At 38.6% G+C, this 22,825-nt stretch overlaps 1 protein-coding gene across 1 annotated transcript in view; it reads left to right on the plus strand.

Moving 5' to 3' along the window:
* The window catches only part of LOC139743302 (uncharacterized), a 124,104-nt gene that overhangs the window by 25,961 nt on the left and 75,318 nt on the right, over window positions 1-22,825 (plus strand). The window lies entirely within an intron of this gene.

Raw genomic sequence — 22,825 nt, forward strand, 5'->3', positions numbered from 1 at the left:
TCTGGACACTATCAGGGAACTGTAGCGACTTTGTGATAGTTTGGACGCATGTAAGTGATTCCATTACCGATTTGTAATTGTTTCTATTGATCATTGTTGTACTGATATGACGCCGATTACCAGTCTGTACCCACAATATCACTGTTAATAAACCGCCTGAACATCAGTTGATTGTTTCTTTTGTGCGATCATTCTCAGAGTGATTTTGGTCGTAACAGTATACATACTGAGGTGTGACTAAAATAAATGACCTGACTGCTAGACAGACATCATACATCTACTCGATTACTGGAATTCCACGCATCAGGTATTTCTCATCTATTAAGATTAATATTTCTTGTGTCAAGCTGTTTTTTATTGAAACTAAATGGCAAACTGCCCTTCATCAATGGAAGTAAAAACTTTAAACTATTCAATTTTTTATAACTTAGTAACTATCCTGATAAAAATAGGGCATTTTATACATACTCAGGTTGGTCATAAAAAATATAGAATATGATTGAATATGATTATGATGGTAAATATTGGGGGACATTGTTCCCTTGACAATCTGGATCATTATTTGAGTAATTTCAACTGATTCCAACTCAATAATTATGAAAAAAATTGTTTATGGGTATTTTGCAAAATTATTTTGCAAAATACCCATAAACATGGTTCTCCACACACTAAATGAATGGGGGACAAAGGGCATGCATACTCAGGTTGGTCATAAAAATATAAAGATATGATTAAATATGACTATGATGGTGAATATTTGGGGAATATTGTTTCCTTGACAATCTGGATCAGTATTTGAGTAGTTCCAATTGATTTTACTTCAATAATTATGCAAGATACCCATAAACATGGTTCTCCACACACAAAATGAATGGGGGACAAAGTGTCCCATACGTAACTGTCCCATACGTAACACGTCATGTCTGTCTTTAATTAGAACCTGTAATTAGAGCTTTTTGCCTAATGACATGAAACTCACCTGTGATAATCTTGAGTGTTGTGACTTTCATCACAGTGAGTTACAAGTTGTAGAATGAAATACTTTCAGAGAGTTTTGAGGTTGAAAAAAAATGTTCAAAAAAACAAAATTTTTCTGGTCCCATACGTAACGGCACATATTTTCTCTTCTAGAATATAATTGTCATGGTCATTTTTCTCAATTTTTTACATGATAATACTTCTCATAGATATCAATCACCATGATAAAGTTCAATATGATCAAAGGCCATTAACACTATTTTTCAGGTCATAAAAGTCTCTGAATGTCCCATACGTAACGCGCGTGTTATCTTGGACTTGCCCTATTTAGAACACGTTTCTGGAACTATACTGTGGGCATTCAGTAGACAAGAATCCGTTGGATTTGGAACAGTAAAGAAGTGCGAAGGAGTTTGTTCCTTGAGCACCAAAGAAAAATTGTCATATTGGGTACATGAGTACCGTTCTCATGGTGTTCAAAATAATGCTTTGTTTCGGGTCACGATCGGGATCGCGACCCAAATTTTGAAATGTTTGCAGTGTGAACAGAAATAAAGCATTAATTTGTGAAATTCGGGTCCTGATCCAAATTGCAATATTGTACAATACAGTGAGAACAGTGACCGCAACAAATTTTGAAATTTTATATCCCACAATGCACTGTGTGTGTCGCCCCTTGCTATTTTTATCAGCTGTAGCATGCTGCTTATTATGTTAAATTCATATGGACATTGTGACGTACTGAAGCATACCATTCATACTACACAGGTCAGCTCTGAAATAATCATGATCCAAAATGTTTAGAAGTCTTTATTGAGAACGTTGAATCAAAAAGATGTGACTCTGATGGCAACCCAAATTTTGACATTTTTGCAATTGGAATAGCATTATACATTTAGTGTTTACAAATCATTTGAGTAAATCTCTTTTTGATATACTGAGATTCTACTATATGAACATGCAAATACTGAGCTACGTACGTACAGTGTATCATTCAATACCATAGATAACCTACAGCACACTTCTTATCATGATGAAAAATGTATCTGATACCAGTATAAAACAATATTACTGTATCTCAAGTGTTGGCAATGTTTTTGTTCTCCATTGCACAAATGCTACAGAGAGGACACATACAAGTTGTACATTGTCAAAACTGTGCTCTGTATGAGTCATTGGAGCCCATTTAACTGCCAACTGCCCAATATTGCATTGGCTTTCAGTGACGGATGACTTTCATCTGTTGATGTGCCCTGACCTAATATGAGAAATGCGTCTCTGTATCATCGTTTGTTTATATTTTGTTTCTATGTCCTCACTCTTCATGCAGCCTATTGTAACCGTGTCTGTATTGTCTTTACCTGATCACAATTAAATGACAGGAAACGAGAGACAGTCATGTCCCAATGTTTGCTAGCCTCTCAGTGACATTTTAAAAAGGAAGTAAAATATTTGTTAGTATGATTGGATTGGGAGAGGGGGGTATTTAGTCTCATTCACACACACTCAAAATTAATAGTTAAAAAAAAATAGATTTTTGCAATGCGATATAAAAACCTTTAATTAGGTGATCTGAGTATCCTCTCGGATCACCTTCTGTTTTTGTACGGATTCTTTCTTCTTCTTCTTCTTCTTCTTCTTCTTCTTATTTCTCCTCAAAAGTTGTGTAGAGGTTAGCTCAGAAAGTCCTCTGCCTATCAATTTCGAACTTATACCATATGTATCATGTCTCAAAGACGACAGATCTAGTTCTTTTTTTTCTGTTGTATTCATTTTATGTGAATGCTGGCAAGTAAGATTGATTTTCACATCGCAGTGCGAAAACCGATAACTCCTGTGTGGGAATGCAGCTATCGAGAGAGATAAAAAGTCCCCAGAATTCTGTCAGGACCGTCAAAACTTGATACTATTACTGGTGGTAGCCTGTTCATGGCATACTCTGTAGGTACCCTTTTGATGAATAGAGAAAAGATATTACTATTGTAATACTTTGTACATTTATAATGCATTGTAATTGTGAGGTAGTGACAATGTATAATGCAGATACAATGTAGTATCCTACAGGGATACCTTAAACGACAAGTTCACCTTCATACATGTGGATTGAGTGAAGGCAACAATGTTAGTAGAACACATAAGTGAAAGTTTGGGGAAAATCCAACAATCCGTTCAAAAGTTATGAATTTTTAAAATATCTGTGCAATTACTGCTGGAGGAGAAGACTACTACAGTGTCTTTTGTCACATGCCTACAACGATATAATGAAAATAAACAGAGAATTTCACAAAACTTGACGTTTTGAATAAAGTGCACATTTCCTCGACTTGTTACTGACTTATGTTAGGGGTAATATTATTCCCCCTGACTTCTGAAAGAGAGAAGTCGAGTGTTCTTTTATTATTTGAGAAAAGTGAGAATATCTTGAATTTTCTTTACACTTTTTTTATATAGTTGTACTCATATGACATCACAAGCTATAGTAGTCTTCTCATCCAGCCGTGACTGAGCAGAAACTTCAAAAATTCATAACTTTTGAATGGATTGTCCGATTTTCCTCAAACTCTCACTGATGAGTTCTCCTAATATTGCTGCATTCACTCAACCCACATGTCTATGAAGGTGGACTTGTCCTTTAAGCTTTATAGGGGAGTTACATCAGGGTTGAAATTGTTTTGAAGCTCTGAGAACATCAAATCCCCTTTTATCATGTCATTGTGCAACTTGGGTGTTTGATTGAAATTACAGGACTGTCATTATCTTACACTACAGTAAATATGATGTGATGTATGACTCTTTTTATTTTTCAAGGCATTGCTTGGTTTTCCCCTTGTAGGCCTGCATATCAGCAGGATGTTTAACAACCGCAAAACATTGGGAATATTGATAAATATAACACATGTCCTTTACTGAAACATGATACCTTGCATAACAGGATGAACTTTGCATATAATAGCTTGCAACGTGCTCACTGACCACTTTCACTTTTTCTTTTTTTTTAGGCCCAGAGTTTAGTGGTCTTCAAATGCAAAGAGGTACAAATTTGGCTCAATTGAAATTACTTTTCCATCTCTTCATTTAAATAGCTAAAAATGTTGTGGGCTTTCACTTTGTAGACCCTACATAATGTGGGAAGAGGATGCAAAAAAGAAAAGAAAAAAAAAAGAAGGGCAATATTCCTACGATGGTAGCAAAGAATCTAGAAAAAAAAAGTTTGAAATCCAGGTGCAAATTGTATCAGACCACAAGTAGTAACAGTTCTGACTTTTCATGTGTGTGATATATTAAACCTCTTTGAGACACATGTGGCCATTGGAGATTTTTGATGGTTAGTCAGCACAGTGGAAGTCACTGGGATATAATGTCGTGTAGTACTCACTTCATGCAGAAGTTCTACCTGAAAAAATGTGTGATGTGTGAATGCTGAAAGGGGGCCAAGAAAGAGAGGAGACTGTAACTGGGCAGGTGTGGCATAGAGATATGATTGGATAGGAGGGGGGTGGGGCGGGGGAAGGGGTTATAGGAAGGTGAGGAAGGAGAGGGGGGTTATAGGGGAGGGGGGTTAGGGGAGGGGTGGAAGAGAGGGGAGGCTCAGGGAGCGAGTGGTGCATGCAAGAAATCGGTCGATCGGTCGGTCGGCAGCACACCTTTGCTACCTGCCTTCCTGCCCCGACACTGTGTGGATCACTCACCTCTGTAACTGATCTGCTTCACATGTCGGTCATGCTCTTTAACCCTTCTTTCCCTGTTCTGTACGTACATATCCCCGACGTACATACACATGTATCCCTGGTGTTCTCTTTCCCTCTCCCTCTGCAAGTACAATGTAGATTGGAATTGATGTCTTATGGAGGGCATTGTGCCACAAGCATACCTTGTACCTTGCAATAAAGTGGTTTTAAATAGAAAGTTTCTTTTAAAGGAAAGGACAATATATGATATTTGACATAAAGGCTTAGACTTGGAATTTATTAAGTTGTTGTTGAATTTCAAACACAATTTGTAATTGTTTCAATGAGTGTAAAGTCTAGAGCTAACCTGGACTAGGTTTTGGTTGTGAAATGAATACAAAAGGTTTTAAATGGTTTCAAATGGTCAGTTTCTGAAGGGAAGGAAAATGCATTTGTATTTGATATGAATTCTTACAACTGGAATATTTAAAGTTGCTGTTGAATTTGAAGCACAATTGTAAATAGTTGTTGATAAATGGAAGTTTGGAGATAACTTGACATGGTTTTGTTCTAGAAATAGTCTCATATTTATGATAGTTTCCAATCCATTTATTAGCTGAAGTAGGAAAATGAGAGTGAAACAAACTAAAGAAGAATTGTGTAAAGATTTTGTCTGCTGTCAATGTGCACCTTTCTTGACATACGCAGTTATCAGGGATCAGCATTCAAAAAAGAAATTGATATTCAGTTTGCAGAGTCGAGGTGATAATAAGGATTATACCATTGCAAATTGTGTACTTATGTCTGATGTCCTGCTTCTCCTTATTATGTATCTCTTTTTACATGAATATGCAAGGTTGGTTGTAGTTGTTGTGGGTTTTTTCGGGGGGGGGGGGGTAATTCTAATGCTTTCGGGAAGTGCCTACTAAGAATTTAATCACTATGTACATGCAGTAATAAGGCAGCAGTATGAGAGAATGATGTGACATGACTGGGTTTATAGCCCAATGTCACGTTGTGCACTCCTAGTAATTCATTCTGTCTTTCATATAGTGTTCACATTAGTGCATGTGGGCTACCGGGTAGATCAGGGAGTAATATGCATTTTTTTTTTGCAGCGGGTGCAGTTCAGGCGATTAATTTCTATCTCCTAATCTACTGGATTGATTCATGTGGACGTGTGTGTAATAGTGATCACTTCTTACTATTAAGCGAGTTTATTCCCCCTGCGCTTTGCGCCTTCCCCCCGGCACATGCGTGAGTGGCGCACACACGGGTAGAATTTGTCGAGCCTGGCCTCAGTCTACCAAGACTGCGAGTTCAGGGAACCTTGAAATAATTTGAATATAAATGAGACTCTAAAATGGCATGGTCGAGTTGCTGAACACATCGCACGATCATGCATGCCGGCCATCGTCTTCTAGTTCTATCCACCAGTCAGCCACGAGGGGCTTGGTTACCCGCCCCTCCAGGGTGGGGTATTAATGATTTGAGTACTCTATTGACAAGTCCAATAGCATTTGTTGGGGGGGGGGGGGGGGGGAGGGAGGGGGAAGGGGGAAGGGGGGGGGGGCATGAATCTGACCAACTGTTAGGGATGAAAAGTCATTCTCCCTCTGTTGGCAAAGATACACAACCCAAGGTCAAAATCATCCCTCCCCCATTCACAAAGCAAGACTCCTCAGTGAGGCACTACCACAGAGCATTATATCTTTTGCTGTGGACATACGCACTTACTGCATACTCACATGCATACGTGTAGGTGCAGTTGCTCTGTATTTAGGACATGATCATGTACACCTAGTCTCTCTCATTCAGGCAAGTTTTTGTTGTCATGCTGCAGTTAAGTCTAATTAAACAGTACCAGTGCTTTATGCACCACAGCGTCTGAATCATAAGACTACTCTCGTTCCTGTCAATGTTGGAATATGGTTGTCTACATGACTTGCACAAGGAGATAGGATGTAAACATCTACTTTGGTTTGACAGAAGAACAAAGAACATGAGGAAAATTTATGATTGCAAGAAGACACCGAAACGACTACATTAGACATAAGAAACTAAATGATATCACATAGATGACTACATTGCATTTGAGATGTTTTGAAACTTGTCAATAGCCAGATAATGAATATTGAATTGTATAATGTAATAATAGTTTTTGACAAGTCATACAACTATAGCTGCAGTAGGGCCAATATTGCTATGTCATTTATTTTTGTGGATCATAATTCATGTCACTGTATATTAAAGTTTATAGCACATACAAAGTTTCATATGTTTGATTGGGTGAAGTTCAAATTCCTTGCCATTGCGTATCATAGCCTTCAATATGTGGAGCATTGTACAATGTATGTTAGGATGCAGTAAGTTTACACCACATGAACGACTTGGCAGTTTCCAAGCTGCTAAGTAACACAACCAAATTTTTATGAGTTATGACTTTCTGACATGCAATGTGCTGTACAATGTAACTGTTCAGATTAAAGGGACTGTACAGTACTGGTTGAGGTGGGGGTTCATGTTTTGAACGTTCCTAAGTGAGATAATGAGAAACCTCTTATGAAACATGAAAGAGCATGCAATTTTAAGAAGGATTCCATGTTTATTTGATGAAAATTGGTTTTCAAATGGCTGAGATATCCAAAAAAGTGATAATGATAAAAGGCGACAGGCCACGCCTTTTATTAGGATCTCTTTGTTTCACCTTGTTTTTGGATATCTCAGCCATTTCAAAACCGATTTTCATTAAATAAACTTTTGATACCCCTTAGAATTGCATGCTCTTTTACATCTCATAGAGTGGTTTCTGAATATGATCCCGCAAAATGTTAAAAGCTAAATCCTCGCCTCAACCAGAACTGTACACACCCTTTAAACATTCATTGAAGAAAAAGAGAATCCAGGAAGATTTTACGTCTTTTCTTCATATGTACAATACATGAATATTAAATGTATTTAAAGTTTTATGTACGACATGATATAGTCACTGCAAAACTGAATAGTTGGTTGTGAGTTGCCGAGAATGTCATGTGATATTGGAGATTTCTTGATATTTCAACTGATGAGATTGTAATAATGAATAATGATTGCTCAGCACTGCACAATCTTCACTGGCGTGCTGCTTTTCTGTTTCAACCTTCCATTTAAACCTGCTATTAGTGCTCCTTTGAGGTGCCATGTTTTCAAGGCACAGTCTGTACATTACATAAATGTTATGACCTGCAACATCAACCACCTCCTCCCCCCCCCCCCTTTCACTTTTCTTCCTTGCATCCTGTAGCTATCCCCATTGTTTTGGGAATGGTCTGGTTGGAATAGCAGGAGCTTGCTCAGCAATGGTGCTATATCCAGGCATTGTGATTGCGAATAATGCAAATCAAGCAGGCATGATGCTCGTTGGATTTCTGTGATTATCCACTGCTGCCGTTGAAGACGGACGGCGATGGTGCCACAAATTGCTCAGGCTAGAGCTGAATGTGCATTGTGCTCGTCATCTCTTGTGCCACGTTATTCATCCTCCTCCATCCTCCTCCCCACCCCCCACCCCCACCCCCACCAACCTACCTCTCTTCTCTCTTTTTTTTTGTTCCTCCTATAATGGTGTATGGACTCATTGCATGATAAAAGGAGATACTTCCAACAAGGAAGCTTCAGCTATTTCCAGACTGCAATTCTATATCGAAGAAATCCATTCCATCTACATTAAATTTCCATATATCGGCGACGAGACATATCCCCGCAATCAATGATATCTTGTCATCCGATGCCAACGGTACCTGCAGCACGGGCGTCTGTCTGTTTATTAAACTTGGCTCTCGCTGAATGTGTCCCTGCATATAGGACTGGAGCCTTGGTTTGAGTATCAGCGAAGAGAGGTGGTTTGTTGTTCGGTTTGACCGGTAAATCGTATATGATATATAGACAGTGTGCGGCATGTTCATTTCCTTCGATTATCCCGCGTGAAACATCCGTGTCCACTTTAGAGCAAACAGGGACACTTCGTATGTGACCTTTTTCCGAGATTGAATTTGCCTCTGTCTGATATTTGTTTGCGCGATCTTGATAAATGTCATATCCTTTGTTTTATACCGCATTTTGGGGGTTTTTTTTCTGTGTGTGTTTGTCACACTAGATTACAGTGCAACCCTGCATGGCAAGATCAGAGGCAAGTAATTGTGTGGTCTATAGCTGTTGCCCACGTAAGAGTGGCGGTGTGAAAGAGTCTTCTTTCAACTTTCCATTTCCATGAGGTTTAGAAGTCACAAGCAGGAAAATGATCATCCAACAACATTACACACATTTCTCATGGAAAAACAATTTTCTTCGTACTTACACAAAAAAAAAAATAAAGATTTATCAGGCATGACTGGTAGAAAATGATGTAAGGGTCCCCCCCCCCCCCCCCCCCCCATTCTCTGTCAATACTAGGAAATAATGGTGCCTTCTTTTGATACGGTGGGAACGAGGCGCCTGTTTGTGGTCTGTGTGGCAAAGAACACTTCCTCTCACAGTGTGACATTATTTTATTGCATTTCAGCCAAATTGCTTGATGACATCATTTTCATTGATGCTTTCACCTCAGTTGCTGGTCCATCTGACTATTTTAATAGCTCTCCTTTTGTCTGTCGATATATACTGATTTTGTGGACAACGTAACATAAGAACTCTTTGAGGTATCAAAATGGCACTTTTTCAGTATGTATTACGTGTATGGTTGCAAGATGTACTGTAAACCTGCAACATTGGGGAGAACTATGGGACATAGTGGAGGCATATCCAGTCCACATCGTGACATTTCTAGTCCTTTTTTGTTTTCTTTTTTCTTTTTTGAAGGGGAGGGGAGTACTAAGGTGGGAAATGTTCAGTATCGCTATGATTTAATGCCTCAAAGCTGATTACCTATTCACACTGGGCTATGATTAATTTGTGCATAGAAAACGCCAACATCCCACTTTGTAAGTTACAGACTGTTTCTTTGCTGTGATTGGTTGAAATCTCTCCATCAGAGCAGAGAGGGAAGTGCATTATTTGTTTTAGTTGAAGTGCCTTAAGCATCGTTTGCTTCCTTAGCAGCCACATAAAACAAATCAAAACAAATAAAATCAAAACCTCCATAGCCTTGTTGCATTGTGCAGTCTATGCCATACCGATTGAATCATAACTGCAGTGAGAGCTACGTATGTGCTGTAACCATCATCACATAAAAACTCTCTCACAGTTGATTGTTACAATGTATTTCATATATAGTACCATTGAAATCTTGGAATATATGTCAATTGAGATATATTGTCAATGGTGATGATAAGAGTCGAGTACTGCACGAATGCATGCAGCACAAAGAAAACTGCCTGTTTATCAATGTAGGTATACAATGTACATGTACATGTATATACCATCAAAACTTACATTCTTGATTGTACATTGTATCATATCCAGGGCCGCTTCAGATTTGCTTTTGTTCTCTAGAAATGCTACCCTTTTTTAATCAGGACTGTTGCCAAAGGACTTCTGTTGAACTCTTGAACTCTGTAATGATGAACATTACAACTACATGTACAGTGTATGGTACAGATGAAGAATACTTTCCAGTGTGAAATAACATTTTTTCCCCATGTCATTTAAAGGACAAGTCCACCTTCATATATGTAAGGATTGAGTGAATACAGCAATTATAATAGAACACATCATAGAAAGTTTGAGGAAAGTTAGACAATCCATTGAAAAGTTACTAAATGACTTTTTAAAGTTTCTGCACAGTTACTGCTACAGTGTCACTACAGTGTATGATGTCACATGCGTACATGTACAACAATGTAAGGAAAATGTAAAGAAAATTCCACAAAATTTCTCCTTTTTTTTAAAGAAAGTACACATTCCTTCAACTCGCTGCTGACACGTACACGTATGTTAAAGGGAAATATTATTCCCCCTGCCTTCTGAAGGAGGCAAGTCAAGTGCTCTATTACTATGTGAGAATAGTGAAAATATGTTGAATTTTATTTACACTTTCCTTTCTTGATATCATTCTACGCACGTGACATCTTAAAGGACAAGTTCACCTTCATAAACATAAGGATTGAGAAAATGTAACAATATTAGTAGAACACATCAGTGAAAGTTTGAGGAAAATCGGACAATCGATGCAAAAGTTATGAATTTTTTTAATTTTTTGAGTTGGAACCGCTGGATGAGGAGACTACTACAGCTTGTGAGTCATATGCGTACAACAGTATAAAGAAAATGTAAAAGAAAATTCAACATATTTTCACTTTTTTCGCATAATAAAAGAGCACTTGACTTGCCTCTTTCTAAAGGTAGGGGGAATAATATTACCCATAACATTTGTCGGTAAGGAGTCAGGGGAATGTGTACTTTTTTCAAAAGATGGAATTTTGTGAAATTCTCTTTATATTTTCCTTATATTGTTGTACGCATGTGACATCTAAGTTATTCATGCACTGCAGTAGTCTTCTCATCCAGCGGGTACTGCACAAAAACTTCAAAAATTCATAACTTTTGAACCGATGGTCTGATTTTCCTCAAACTTTCAATGATGTGTTCTACTAATATTGCTACATTCTCTCAATCCTTATGTTTATGAAGGTGAACTTGTCCTTTAAGCTGTCGTAGTCTTCGCATCCAGCGATGGCAGCACCGAAACTTCAAAAATTTATAACTTTTGAATGGATTGTCCAATTTTCCCCAAACTTTCACTGATGTGTTCTACTGATATTGCCACATTCTCTGAATCCTATGAAGGTAGACTTGTCCTTTAAAGAGATGCGAGAAATCCAGCCAGTCCAAGGAATCACAAATGCACAACTGAATTCAGTGTCCATATTTTGTTGCCCAGCACTCAGAGGTTGATGTGATTTATGGTCTGAACATGACAGGCAGGTGCACTGCTTTTAGAGGATCTGAAGAGATGATTCAACTTCTAAAAAGAACTCTTTGCTTTTAAACCAGGGTGCTTGAAAGATGTTCCTGAACATGTTTAGAGTTACCGAGAGTGTTCAGATACTAAAACGATGCTCCTTTGCTGGTCGTTAACTGCGCGAGACACTCTGTGCAGCAGTTGAGTCACAAAATCCAAAGCCTGTCAATCAAACAAGTGCAACTTTGAATGTTCTGCACAGTGAAAGGGTGTGTTTACATTACATGTAAAGTACCACGTCAGAGTTGTTTACAAGGTCAAGCTAAGGGTTGCCTTCTTGATTCTGTTTTTTAGAGGTCAGACAGTTTAGACTACAATATGCATTTAGTAGCCACATTTGAGCAAAACTTCATGATGTTATTTTCACCAACAAGCTCTCTGCCAATTTGAAATGGCTTGTGGCTTGATACAGAATGACAGTCGTAGCGTTACGAGAGAGATAGAGCAGAGTGATGCAGACTTGGGAATGACTCAGGAGGACCGATACATTACAGTGTATGGGTTGAGATGAAGAACACAACTCATTCTGAGAGAGGCATTCCTGTCGCTGTACTATCACAACGTCAATTTTCTTGAATTTCTAAAGTGCATGGCACTGGATCAATTCGGGATTGAGCCCCTTTCACGGTGATGGAGAGTGCCAAAATGGGCCACCGTGTGCCGAGTGCAGTGGACAAATCATCCAGATACAGAGCACTTCTGCCTATCTGTCATGCGTGCACCAGGGAGTTTTGCCAATTACACAGGTTGCTGCTAGCTGTCCCTCGCCCATTCAGCTGCCAAGTACTGGTAGCAAAATTGGCAACACGCATGCTGCTGTGGTCTGGATTGAAGTCGAATGTGCAGTGACCTTCACGAATTATATTTTGGTCCCAACTTTTTACTTGTGGGAAAGACTTCTGTGTCATTTTTTTTTTTTCATTGAGCAATGCCAAAGCTGTCTCGCCTCACATACAAGCCATGACCTATTAAAGGGGAAGTCCGGACGATTATCAGCCGTTTCGTGTGTAAAGAACAATATTTCATGAACCTATTACCCTTTTCCCGACGAGAAAAGACCATCAGATACATTTACTATGATTTTTTTTTAAAATAAGGTAATTCTTCATGTTCGAATCCGTCGCGAGCTGCCCTTCGTACTATCTGTCCCAGGATGCATTGCGCGTGACGTATCGGGCGCAGTTTCCTCAGCTGAGAGCACCGCGAGCGAAGCCCAGCTACGCATCGATCTCCCATTGCACTGCTGACTGCGGGCGGTATTAATATGTGTGCCTTGTCGGCGCTACTGCAGGAGACCGTACACCGATTTAGGAGTGCTGTTGCCAAACGCTGTATTCCTTTATTCAAATAATCTTCGTTATATATCTATATAAAATCTTCAAAGATTAATGTAAAATAGTTGCAATGCTATAACATTTTCATTTAAATTGAAATATGTATGTATTATAATACTGCCGTACTTATTAGTGTCCACCCCATCACTTACAATGCATTAGCTGTTGTCGGGCTGTGCAGGCATACATTTACGTCTGCTGCTGCCAAGTGCTATCACAATCCGCGATCGTTTTTTCGACTTCTGAGTGTGAACAATCTGAAATCAGTCTGTCAATGTCAGAATTATTGCCTCTTTTGTTGTCCGAGACTGTTGAAAAGTGTGTCTGACGGTGATAAAATACGACAGTATACATGTAACTTGAACCGAGGAAGAAACGCCAGCGCCAGCTTGGTACCGCCGCCGCGCCGCGCCGGTAACTACGACCAGCAGCCCAATACACACAACGTAATCGGGCTGCGTGTTGTAGCATTCAGGATCATGTAAAGGTAGTATCGTGGATAGATATCAATTTAAAATCGAAATATTTCTTCAATTTGAAGACTTACTAGTAAAGTTGAAGTATTGACAACACCCTAACACTTGACACATCGGCATTTTTTTAATGAAGCAATAGATCATGCCGCGTGCATCCGCTGTGTGGTCAGAGACTGTTGAGCGGTACGCTACTACCGCTTGCTTGGCCCGTATCACCGTTGCTCAAGCAGGGCTCCCCCGAGCCAGCTGACGCTCCAAGCAAAAAGCAATGTGAGGAGGAAACGTCACGCTGTCACGTGATCTTTCTCGCCGGCGTACAGAAATCGAACGGTTACGATTCAAAATTAGTGATGCTAAAAAATCGATTGTGGCGAGTTGGGAGGGTCTTTTTCAATGAAACTTAGTCATTATGGTCCTTTATTTATGTAGATTTTGGTTAATTTTTTTTCAAAATCGTCCGGACTTCTCCTTTAATCCCTTCAGGTAGGCCTCAGGGATGTTTGCTATGTGGCAGGTTGGCTTTCCTGGAATCAGCAACTTTGTGTGTGTGTGTGTGATGAGCCATGCCTTTTCCTGTTGATCCATTAGCATGACATGACCTATGAATATGAGGTCCATTGTAGGTTGAATGTGTCTTTGGAATTGACGCATAAATATTACTGTGTTTTGGCACTTTGATGAAAGTCATCAACAGATAATGGTATAGGCCTATTTATTAACAGTACTTCTCATGTTTTTTTTTTAAGGTACTGATAAGAAAAGTAAAATTGTGTGACGATTGCAATGTATGTTTTGTTCTCAGCTGCATGTAGTCTTACATATTAACATGCCTTTATTATGATAAAAATCATACATAACAAATGTTTAAGTGCCATTTACTGCCAAGTGGCAATCAATGACAGTGGTGTCCAGTATCAATGAGTGTGGTCATTCTCCTGCATACAAGTGTTAGGCAAAGTGGAAGTCATTATTAAACCTTTTGTGCGCTGTAAGTGCGGATTGGTGCAGAAAACCCCATACTGTAGCATTGTACACGCCTCCCAATGTCCCTGGCACAGAAAGGGGTAACTGAGTAAAATGATGTATCACCTTGCAATGACTGTCATGCTTTCTCTTTCACCCTCTCTGGATACTTTGCTGGCAATGAACTAAGTATTTAAGGGATGATATAGTATTGGTTGGGGTAAAGGTTCAGCTTTGACTACAGTATTTGCGAGATGCAATAGAAACCACTGTAAAAAATGTTTAAGAGCATACAATTCTAAGAGGAATTCAGATTTCATTTGATGAAAATTGGTTTGGAAATGGCCGAGATATCCAAAAACTAAGTAAAACAAAGTGATCCTGATGAAAGGTGGGTCCCACCTTTTATTACGTTTGATTAGATATCCCAGCCATTTCAAAACCAATTTTCATCAAATTTTTAATTCCTCCCAAAATTATATGCTCTTTCATATATTTCATAGGACATTTCTCATTATCTCAAAAACAAAAATCATCATCCAAAAATGTTGGAAACCTGAAGCCCCATCTCAACTGAAACTGTACCATCCCTTTAAGAGATGGGACTGTTGCTATCTCCTGCTGAAGCTTCTCTTACAGCATACACAAAATTTGGACCATTGTGTTAACTTGCCAAGAGATCTTGTAGAACACTCACAGTCACAGTCTTGATTCGTGAAAGGGATTTTCGTACATTCCTAAAAGAGCACATTTTGACGATGCGCGGATACAATGCCCCCCACCTTTTTTTTAGGTATGCCTTAAATTGCATTTATTTGAAATTCATGTGCTCCTTATATACTGTGCTCATTTGAAATTCATGTGAATGAATACATAGTGTAGCCTTGAACAAAGACTATAGTTCATTTGAATGAACAACCTGCCTACACTTGCACCTGTCTTGAATGTGACTCAGGTTGATGGTGACAGAGCCTTTATGGTAGCCAGAGGATCTCATGAAAAATCTTTTGATTTTGCATCCACTGAATAGGTCAGATTTGCCTCTCCCGTGCGACTTTCATAAAGTAGGACAAGGACGTCTCAAATATTGTGTATTTGTGTATAATCCATGTGTGTGTGTGTGTGTGTGTTTGAGTTTAAGTGCACATTTATAGACTTAAGTTCAATGTCAGAAAGGAAGTCAAAGGTTAAAGGTTGTGAGGTCAAACAGCTGAGGGAAAAGCCCCCTGGGTGAAATTGATCTTGCTCTGCTCTATTGCTGGTGTGTGTGTGTGTGTGTGTGTGTGTGTGTGTGTGTGTTTGTGTGTGTGTGACGTTAATGGCTTTTCCAGATGTGTGTCTTTTCTTTAATACTTACCTTGCCGTGCATTCTATTTTTAGAGCTTTGTTGTTTTAGTTTTCCTGTTTCTCATGACCATGTCAACCACGGAGAGTGCCGGGTCATTTTCCATGTAAGTGGTCTGTTGACTTTGTCACGAGGTAGACATGGCATGCTGTCAGTAGCTAATTCCTGTGTTTTTGCCGTCATATCGTATATCCCACTCCATGTAATGAAATGAATCACAAAGTCTTATCATCAACTTCCTCTGTCAGTGATACCACCCACCAAATGATACTGACTTTTTATATCAAAATTTGATTTACCCTTTCTTTATATTATCAGTTGAATGTGGAATAGGTAGCCTATAACATGCACTTTTATCATCTTTTTCACTTTGTTCCATGTATGAAATATTATGCACAATCAAAGCAGAAGAATGCCCACACTTCATACATGCGTTACTTGGGCATTATGCTTTCATGGTAGTACAGCTGTATATCAAAAGATAGAATGTGTCAGATATACAATGTACATTGTAGTTAATACAAACACCAAATGTTTATTGGAGCCCTTCATGTGTTTTCTACAATTCTGGCTAACCTATACTGTAAAGACTAAAGGCAAGATATTTTTGCGACATGAAATTTGTGTGAATTGCCACTGGCATTCAATGCATATATATACTGAGACAATATAAACTTTTGCGTGCATTTTTATAATTCCGCAAATTTTGGCTCTCGCAAAATTTGCAAAATGAAAATGCACATGAACATTTCTGGTTTTACCATATCAGTCATGGGAGTTGATGTGGGTGGGGCATGTATTCCAGCAGTGCAGAGAGAGAGAGAGAGAAAAGATAGAAGGAGAGATATGTCCATACCAACTATACAGGCTATCCATGAACAAGTGGCGTAGGAAGAAAATAGTGTGCTGGTATCAATCAGTCTTCTAGTATTGAAGAAATGATGTGAAGAGCTCTTCCCACCTGTTCATCCTGGAGTTGAAGGATGATCCTGGAATCCAGGAGATACAAGGTTATGCCATTCCTGGCGCTAATGCATCTCGGCAGTGCCCCCCTTGCCTTGAGCGCATGACAGTATGCATGGTGTTTGAAATGTAGCAAGTTATTGATTTACCTGTCAGCATCCACCTGTGGCCTAGAGACCCACCTTGTACTAAGGTTTCCCCCATGCCCTTCATTTTTTGTCTTTCGTTCTCCTATTACGGAGAAATGTGTCGCAGTGCATTAGTTCGGCCATGTACGGAAATCTGGACCTTTGTGCTTATGGCATGCAGAATGTTCACACACATACAATCACAAGAGAAGTAGAGGGAACCATATGATGTTCTGAGAATGTTTTTTTGAAGTTTCTATCATAGAAGTTGGTCAAGCTGATCCATTTGATGCAGGGTTATACCAGGGCTGGACACCAACTTTTTTTCTCTCTCTGGTGGCTTGTTTGGGCCACTAAAATTTTTGAATTTGAAATTCTAGTGGTGTGAAAAGGAAATGTAGTGGCCCGAAGTAATAGGAAATATATATATATCTTTTTCTTCTTCTTCTTTTTTTTTTTGTATTTTAGCGGCCTGATCAGACCACTTAAAGAATAATGAGCCCTGGATATACATTTGTACTATGTGTGGTTTAAAGGCATGTGGAAATGTGCAAAGGTATTTCCAATATTTTACAAATAATGAATGTTTATGAGTGCAATGGGCAGAATATTTCTTGAGGTGAAAGATGAAGTGACCCATTCAACGAGGCACAGCCTCGTTGAATCAAACATTTCATCTTTCACTGAATGAAATATTCTGTCCGTTGCACGAATGAAAAACATTTATCATTTGTTTTATATGATGCCTGAAATAGAACCTTGTCATTTTATTTTTTATCAATTTAGAAACAAGAGAGAATCTGAGATCGAGTGAGTGCTCACTGAGCGCTTTACGCTAGTGCGCTGTCGCATACGCACACTGCAAACGCAAGCGTTTTACACGCGTAGTGTGCCGGGCTCTCAGCAAGCGTGCAATGGAGCAAATCGTATTGATCAAAAATTGCACGGTAAATGGAGCCACAATTGCACGGATGATGATGTCATAGTGAAATGGGACGAATGATCAATGTCAAACAACCAATCAAATGACAAGGATCTTTTCAGGCATTGATATAAAGTACAATTGATACTCATTTTATCTCAATCCTATTAAGGTCTAGGCTGTTGATCTATTGCAAAATGCACATTGTCTTTGTCTGTTATGGATTTTTATCGGCAACTGAATGTGGAGGTTGCTATTTGATCATGAAATGCAATATGATTGGAGGGCAAGGTTATGTGTGCTGTAGAGTAATGTACATGTGCAAAACAGGTGTCAGGGGCATTTAATTGATTCAGATTATTTTGGGGCTTTCAGCAGAACAGCATCTGTAACATTGTCATGCTTTTGTCTGTAATCTCAGGACAGGTAAACACTGGAAACAATTTGTGCTGTTAAAATTGTAATACCCATTGTTCATGTGAGCAGTTGGCATTGAAGTGGTATGCTACTCATGTACACATGTTTGATGTAAGGAACATGGTAGCATCAAATGAGCACAAATGGTAGTAGTTTCATTGAAACTGGACATTGAAAGAGGAAGTAAAATTGAAGGGGTTTTTAAAACACTTTTTGCAGAACAGTACACTCTCTGTCCTTATATCATAAAGGAGATATTCTCATCTCACAGAACTCCTAACCTGCACACAAATGAAGTTGTTTAATTCCTTGTAAATGAAATGAAAAAGAGAAGATTATGTCCTTCATATGAATTCATTGTGGATGTATGTACGTATTTTAATAGCATGACAGTAATGACCCTTGAGAGGAGGGATGTGTTTGGGTTGCTCTGATTTCTTCATTATATGCGTTATCATATTTTTTTAATATTCTGTATAGTGAAATGATGATGTCATTACCGTTTGGTACTCCTCGTATAATTATTTGTACAGTTGTAATCACTAGTTTCAATATACAGTCAACCTCGAATGAGTCGAATCTATTTGGACTGAAGAAATAGCTTCGACTTTCATAGAGAAAATTTGACTTATGAGGGATTAAATTCAATAGCATAATAAAAGAGGAGGGACTTAAAAAGACCTTCAACTTTATAGGCGATTATTTGACTTTCAATGTATGTGAGGTCGACTTAAGCAAGGTCGACTGTATATAATACCAGTATGCGATTTGGGATAAGTACATGTGAAACTCCTGAACTTACCGATGTAAATTCATGTTGAATTGCATATAATTCACTGCTTTGTTTTGTTTTATTTATCTTTGTCAATGGAAGTCAACCTGACACTTATAGCACCAACTGGCTTGTTGAATGCACCCCATATCAAGGATTGCTACATGTAGAGTTTTTAGCAATTGGAAAGTGTCTTTTTTTTAAAATAGAGTATCTACTTCCTACATGTGGTATAGATTGAGCGTCAGGCAGGAGCCTAGTTTCTGTCTAATCAACATTTCTGTCAGAGGTAAACCGCAGCAAGACTGACGTAAACCGAGAACCTGAGAAATGGCAATTGCAGTTTACTACTCCGAAGATACAGATATCCATGGTCTGTATGGATCGCAACACCACTGTGCAATACCTCATACTCTACAAAAGCACAACACCTGCACTCTCAATACAAAAGATGGACTTGCTAGGGACAGACATAAACAAATTATATGACATGCTATGTATGAATCATACTTGTAGCTACGCAAAACCTGGGACTAATGTGAGACGCACGCAGGAAAGCCCTACGTTGCCTGGCAACAAGGAAATTGATACCGATGTACCAGGAGATCTGAACCCGATGGGCCGAGGTGCACTGTTTTGACAGTCCAATTTTGGCTTTCCGCCTCAACCCCCGAGCCTTTGACCAAATTTACTTGAGTGTTTGAGGGTTCTCCTGTCATTTGAAAAAGAAAGCGCAAGATGATGCCAGAACTAAGGAGGGCAGTATTGCGTAAATATTTTGCCTCTTTTGGCAGAGGTTTGGCCTGCAGGTATAACTCATTAGTGAACGGGACATTATGAATGGCTTGAAGTTAAAGCCCCTGTCACTTGCAGTAAAAAAAAGTATGTTAGTTTTAATCACATTAAAAAAGATGAATAATCTGTCTAAAATCTTGCTTTTGCAGTGACAACTGTATGTAACTTTAATTTGGTGATTATACTGGAGAAAACAAGAAGAACATGATCCCACCCCCCCCCCCCCCAAAAAAAAGAGATGAAAGTGTTTCAGAAAAAACAAAATGTAATGATTTGTATGAAACAACCCCCAGTAAAATTGTGATGGAAACAGTTAGGTGTGCCAAAGGACTGTTTTATTTCAGTATTTTAAATTACACATGTACATGCCTGGGCAGATACAGTGTCTGGATGGCCACACCCATATCTATGCATTGTAATAGTGCCTGTAAAGCTTTGCTTGAACTGGACCTAGTTTTCCTCAGTATCCTTATTTCTTGGCTTGACATTTAGTAGCATTAGCAATGGCCCAGTGGTCTGGGGCCACTGTTCGGCCACCAAATTTCCAAAAAAAAAAAATCATCCTTTGTTAGCCCGATTGGGCAATTGAAATTCAAAATCAAATTTGCTATTATTATTATTACCTTTTTCCTTTCGACCACCAAAATCTCAAATGCCAAGATTTTGATTGTGGCCTGAAGGGGCCACCAAAGAAAAATATTAGTAATGAGCCCTGCTTTATACATGGTTGCAAGTGAAGAATCATGTCTAGTCGCCACAGTGACAACTCGAGTTGTAGGAGTTGATCCGTGGTTGCTACCATTTTTGTAGACTGTCGTCGTGGTAACTGCAATCGTTAATACGTAAGTTACCACCATGTGTGCTTCAAATGTTGAATGAACCGACTGTATCATTTTGATTAATGTCCTATTGTATCACAATGTACATCTGTATATAATGTTAACTGAGGAGCAAGTCTTGCATATTACGCAAAGTGAAGTTTGCTACCATGTCATCTTGTAGCACAGCCACTCATGAATCGATCTCAAACCCTACCTTAAATGTTTATCAACTCACATGGTTACAAGTCTACAGTCAAATTGTGCACCAACATATTACACTTGCAGATAATAATACACTAATTCTTTTAGTTTGTTCTGGTGTATACTTGGACATTTTTTTTTTCACTCTATAATGTGGTCCTTGTAATTTACCTTCACTCTATGAAAGAGCAGGGCAAGTCTACACTGTATAAAGCTTCTCGATGCGTTATTTCTGGTGTGATTGTGTGGCCAACGTACAGACAGTACCCGTCACATTTTGCATTGATATCAAATGTCAAGTTCAATTGTCATTAAAAAATTATTTTGACATAATGGGGTCCCTATTCAGAAGTAGTTTTGAATTGTCTTCCTTTAACATTTCAAGGTAATAGTGGGTGTGTAGAGTTCATGTGTCCACAGATAGAGAGAATGAGAGAAAGAAATTAGTATCTCTCGAACGTGTGGATTGTACAGATGCACAAATAATGAACATACTTCATGTATAAGTACATGTACTGGTACTTCACTTCTTTCTGTGCAAGTTGTGTGCAGTGCCTTGTTGACTGTATGGCCAATGAACACTAGAGGGCACTATACCATACTGGAACAGCTGCTCACCATAAACAGTTGGTGAGGTCTTCCACTCTGTAGCTTGAGAGGTGATATGACATATATATAATTTGTCTCAGCTTTCTTAAAATCTATGCATTCAGTGAATTCTAACATGCGTTTGATGCAAGGTGTTTCTTAAAATGCCCCTCACGAACAATGCACAAAATTCATCTCTAACTTTTCCTTGTTTGAAATGAAATCAAAGCTGATTTTGAGAGCACTGTGTGGTTGTGAAGTTACCAATTACGAATGGATATCTATTGGGAAGAGGTCATGGTTGCTATGATAAGTGACCACAGGCATGGTTTAGGATTTGTGCTATGCTAAAAACCAGTTGAAGAGTTTTGAAGAAATGGCATCATCACATCATACATATTGTATTCCAATTACACACATAATTGTATGTGATCAATATCATTATTATGTGAGAAAACACGGGACACTTTCCTGTTCATACAATGTACTTCCAAATGAAACTACCAAATTTCATAAACCCATTTTCTGTTAAACTTCTCTCTGATCTTCTTGTGTCAGTGTTTTTATGAAAGTCAACCTGGATATATGCAATAGTACATTTCTAAAAAATAAGTGAATAAATAATGATAATGATAAACTAGAGATTGTAATTTGTCATCACTGACAAATTAAGGTGATCCGATTTTTTTAATCAATGATTCGAGTCCTGATTGCAATAGGCATGACCATACAAGTTCCATCTGTGTTTAGAGACATTGGCCGTGTGATGTTTGCATTCTCATTTAGCAAAGGGAGTCATATCTGCCATGTTTGGTACCAAATTCTGCATACACTGTAACAAAGAAACAGCAACAAGTACATATGACTTTTGACCCACCTTTGCACTCCCAAGATTGCATCTGATGAAATAGTGGTTATTTTGTGAAATGATTCTCGCGACATCGTCTATACGTGTGAAAAATATGGGAAAGATATAAGGACAGGTATTCACCAAGATACAAGATGAAACATTTATGACCTTTGACCCTAATTTACATATCCAAGATGTCCGATCTAGTAGTTGTTATCTCATTAAATAATGTACGTGACATGAACTAAACATGTGGGGTGATAGGGCGTGTTTTTCTTGAGTTATTGCAAAGGAAGTTGCAGAAAGAAAGAAATATCTCAATACATAGAAGATAAGCTTTAATTTCGACCAAGTTTTTTTTATCGTGATGCCGACAACGTATGAAAAAACGAAGGGCACAGTTCTGGTAGCGTAAAGTCTCAGCTACAACATATTAAAATCTGGGAGAAATTCACCGAAGGGTAAGTGAGCTAGTGCTCGATAAAGACAATCATGTCAATTTTCACATTTAAAAAAATTCCCTCCCATAGAGATAACACGTCATAACGAAGATACAAAAAGAAGTACATATGACCTTTGACCTCAATTTGCACAGACAAGATGGCATCTGAGTAAAAAGTAGTTATTTTGTGAAATGATCCTTGTAACATGGTCTTTGCGTGTGCAA

The sequence above is a fragment of the Diadema antillarum genome, unplaced genomic scaffold (genome assembly GCF_040938485.1).
Source record: "Diadema antillarum isolate AM-2024a unplaced genomic scaffold, OU_Dant_1.0 scf00000033, whole genome shotgun sequence".
In the NCBI taxonomy this organism is placed as follows: Eukaryota; Metazoa; Echinodermata; class Echinoidea; order Diadematoida; family Diadematidae; genus Diadema; species Diadema antillarum.